Source organism: Mus caroli, chromosome X, assembly GCF_900094665.2.
Source record: "Mus caroli chromosome X, CAROLI_EIJ_v1.1, whole genome shotgun sequence".
NCBI lineage: Eukaryota > Metazoa > Chordata > Mammalia > Rodentia > Muridae > Mus > Mus caroli.
The window spans coordinates 4,329,270-4,333,331 of NC_034589.1; the positions used below are offsets into that span (position 1 = coordinate 4,329,270).

The 4,062-nt window shown below is 43.2% G+C and overlaps 1 pseudogene; it reads right to left on the reverse strand.

Annotated features, from left to right (window-relative positions):
- Positions 1-3,235: 3,235 nt before the first annotated feature.
- LOC110286188 lies at positions 3,236-3,754 on the reverse strand (annotated as a pseudogene).
- Positions 3,755-4,062: the final 308 nt, after the last annotated feature.

A 4,062-nucleotide genomic window follows, 5' to 3' on the forward strand; every position in this document is an offset into this window, starting at 1 on the left:
TTTTAGATTATCTTGGAAGCTTTAATAGCCCCCAAAACGTTGTTATTGGGAAACAAATTGAACCTACAAGTTCACTACTTATTAGCACTTTTGAATGCTGATTTGAGTTTTTGCTTCCTATATATCAAGTCCAGAGATTTTAATCCAGTCTAAGACAAGTGTTATCGTCTTCCATATACCTCTTACTCCTTACTATAAGCAAATAGGAAAATGCTTTCTCTAGGAATAGTGCTTCTCTTATAGTCTTTTTATCATCAAAAGCTTTGTGTGAGTACTGGAGAATGATTCAGTACTTGAAACCACTTGCTTACATTTGCAGAAGAGCCAAGTTTGGTCCCCAATACCCACATGGCAGTTCACAATTATCTACATCCCCAGTTCCAATGCATCCATCCCAGTGTCCTGGCTTCCACAGGCACCAGTAATGCACCTGGTGCACAGACATACAGACAAACATTTGTACACAGAAGATAAAAATAAATAAATCTACAAAGGTACTTTACATGAAACAGGAAAAATCAGTTTTTGTCCTGAACAGTCCAAAACAGTTATCCCAATCTCTGCAAAATATATTGTCTATGCCCCCTTTTCAAAATAAATGTGTTTGGTCTTCCTGACACCAAGAAAATAGATAAAGAATATACACTGGGACTGTCTAGAAGCTCTCAACACCTGTCCCCAGAAGCTGCATATTTCCATTCATTCTCCTGGCCCTCTGGGCCTCTCTCTATCTCCTTTGGTACCTGATCTTGCCCCAATTTTCCCCTCTGACTCCTCTCTCCCACCCAGACCCCTCCCTCCTTTTGCCTCCCATGATTATTTGGTCCCTCTTTCTAATTGGGATTATTAAAACATCCTCACTTGAGTCTTCCTTCCTTCTTGTTAAACTTCTTATAGTCTGTGAATTGTATCATGGGTATTCTGTACATTTTGGCTAATATCCACTTATCAGTGAGTACATACCATGCATGTCCTTTGGGTCTTGGTTTGGGTTACCTCACTAAGGATGATATTTTCTAGTTCCATCCATTTGCCTGTAAAATTCATGATGTCCTTGTTTTTAATACCTGAATAGTATTCCTGCGATGGGGGAGGCTCCCAAGATTCAATGTGAGTGACTTTAGCTGAAATGCCCAATAGTGAGGATATGGAATCTGAAGAGATTACCTCCAAATGTCAGACATGATCCCCAGTGGAAGGATGGAGACACCAATCTATCTACAAAGCTTTTGACCCAAAATTGTTCCAGTCTAAAATAAATTCAGGGACAAAAGTGGAGCAGAGACTGAAGAAATGTCTGACCGGTGACCAGTCCAACTTGGGATCCATCCCATGGGTGGGCACTAATCCCTGACACTATTACTGATGCTATGTTGTGCTTGCAGACAAGAGCCTAGCATGACTGTCCTCTGAGAGGCTCTACCAGCAGCTGACTGAGACAGATGCAGATACTCACGGGCAAGCCTTGGACCACGGTGAGGGACCCCTGTGGAAGAGTTAGGGGAAGGATTGAAGGAACTGAAGGTGATGGCAACCCCATAGGAAGAACAACAGTGTCAACTAACCTGGACCCCTGGGAGCTCCCAGAGACTGAGTCACCAACCAAAAAGCAAGGCTCAGCAGATATGTAGCAGAGGCCTGCCTTGTCTGGCCTCAGTAGGAGAGGCTACACCTAATCCTGAAGAGACTTGATGCCCCGGGATGGGGATTCTGGGGGTAGCACCCTCTCAGAGCCAAAGGGGCAGGGAGGAGGGGAAGAACTCTGCAAGGGGGGACCAGGAGGGGGACAATATTTGGGATTTAAATAAATAAAACAATTAATAATAAACAGAATACCCACTGATCTCTGTTCTCAGTCCCAGTTGTTCTTTCTGTACTAGCTGATTTAATTTAACTTGAGGTATAGCAACAGGAAGCCCTTAACACAATATCCAATTCATCTTTACCAGTACTCAACCCTGGCCCAAGTTTACAGTTTGAGAAAAGAATTACAACCCCAATTCCAGCTTTCCAAATTTCAAGGAAAAAATTACTATATTGCTATCTGCAGGACAAAAATTATGGATTTGGCAAAAATTAAAATTAAAAATAATCCTGCCAAGAAAAAAACAAAACACATTCTCCATGCAGTGCCCCTCCCCACAATGCTACATTTTTGCTCTTTCTCCTATCCTGGCTTTTGAGATTTAGCTTCTAGCCGACCCACCCCTACTTGAACTACTTTGCCTTTCTCAGGGCTGCATGGAAGTTTTTGCATCTCTTCTTGAAAAGAAACAACAGAAACTTAATCTGCAGTGACAATGTTCATCTACACATTCTCGGTTGCAGTCTAGAAAGAGAAACCTTTAAATGGCATAAAAGAATCCATAACACCCAGACAGGTTAGTGAAAGATGTAACATACAGTAGTGCTTATGCAGCCTTTCTCATTTCCTCTTATCGGGATTGAAAAATTAGCCCTAAGAGGTTAAACAGGCAATCAGAAATGAGAACGTCATTCTACTGATCATACCCATAAAGCAAAAATAAGCCAGTTACCAAACGGAAACACTATTTCTAGGCGTAAGTCCACCAACGTTTAACTTGAGAATCTTCATCAAGAGGTCATGGCATGGTAGATAGTCCGTGTTGTCAGCAGCAATCTAGTGGGAGATACCACGATAACTTTCATGGGGTTGCTGCTTCTTGGGTTCCAGCGAATAAGCAGATGGCATCACATCAACTGGGAGATCAGGAAAAGCAATTAGATGGTGGCTGATGACCAGTTAGGGGTGAGGGTACAACATGATGTAGTCCAGAAAGCCAGTCCATTTTTTTCTTCTAGGCAAAAATTAACCATACATTTTAGAATGCATCTGGAGCACAGTCCGGCAGACAGAATTGGTTCAAATCACACCACCACTAAGACTGTATACAATTTTTATGAATTATTAAGATGGGGGGGGGAGGAGACCAAACACAGGTTCAATTCTTTAGTGTATAGACGATCCAGAAAAGAACAGTTTACTTAACACTGCCAGAGACTGTCAGACAATAAATCCATTCTACTCCCAACTTAGCTGTTTTTTTTTTTTTTTTTTTTTTTGTTTTTTTTTTTTTTTTTTTTGTCTACGCGAAGAAACTTTGTTTCCATTTGGCATGTGGCTTTAGCAGGTGATGCTGAACTGGACGAGAAGCTGGCATCAGCAAAACATAGCCGGCTCCTCAAGGCCACCAGCCAAGGACTCCAGGAGTCCCTAGTCGCTGTTGAACGTGAGCCTTTTGAGGAGACAGGCACTCAGGCTTTCCTCCTAGCTGGCCTGCTGGCGGAGGTTGGTCAGGTAGTCACTAATCTTTATGAGATTTGTCTCCTTCTCTAAGAAGTGCTTCTACAAAAAGTGGCAGAGTTGGAAGTCTGCGTTGGCTGAACCCAGGCCGTGCAGATCCAGAAGGACTTGGTTCAGGTTCTTCTCCAAGGCCAAGGAAGTTTCCATGGCATCCAGGCTCCCGTCACAGCGACACGAGGGCATCATCTGCCCATCAGAGAAGTGGTCACAGCCGCTCTGTCGGGTCTGCATTAGGAGAAGATTGGCAGCCTGACGCTTCTCTGTAGACAGATCTCAGAAGAAATGAACGAGGCTGCCCACAGACCTGTTATCTTTGAAAAAGAATCCCAGAGAGAGATACCTATCTGAGGCCTCCAGATGCATGCTGATTAGGCGATTGATCTTGGCCTCCACCTCCGTGGTGTAACGCTGACCGCTACAGGCACTCATGGTTGGGGAACAAGATGGAGTTTATGAAGAAACCTGCTTCCAGAAGCAGAATGCTGAAGATCGTTCCAGAAGTTGTGAGTGGAGAGGCAGGAACAGAAGGTAGTTATGGGTCCAGGGGGTGGGACTGGGAGTTTCTAATAGGGCAGTGGGTGGAACTATATGGTGCGCAGTCCCAAAACCTTTCCAGAAAAAATTTAATTGTATTGTATCTTGTAGTTATTGGAATGGAGGCTCTTTCTTTGTTTAGTGTCCCATTTTTTAAAACCATAATTCTAAGGTGAGGTAAGAACATCGAAAGTTTTCATAAT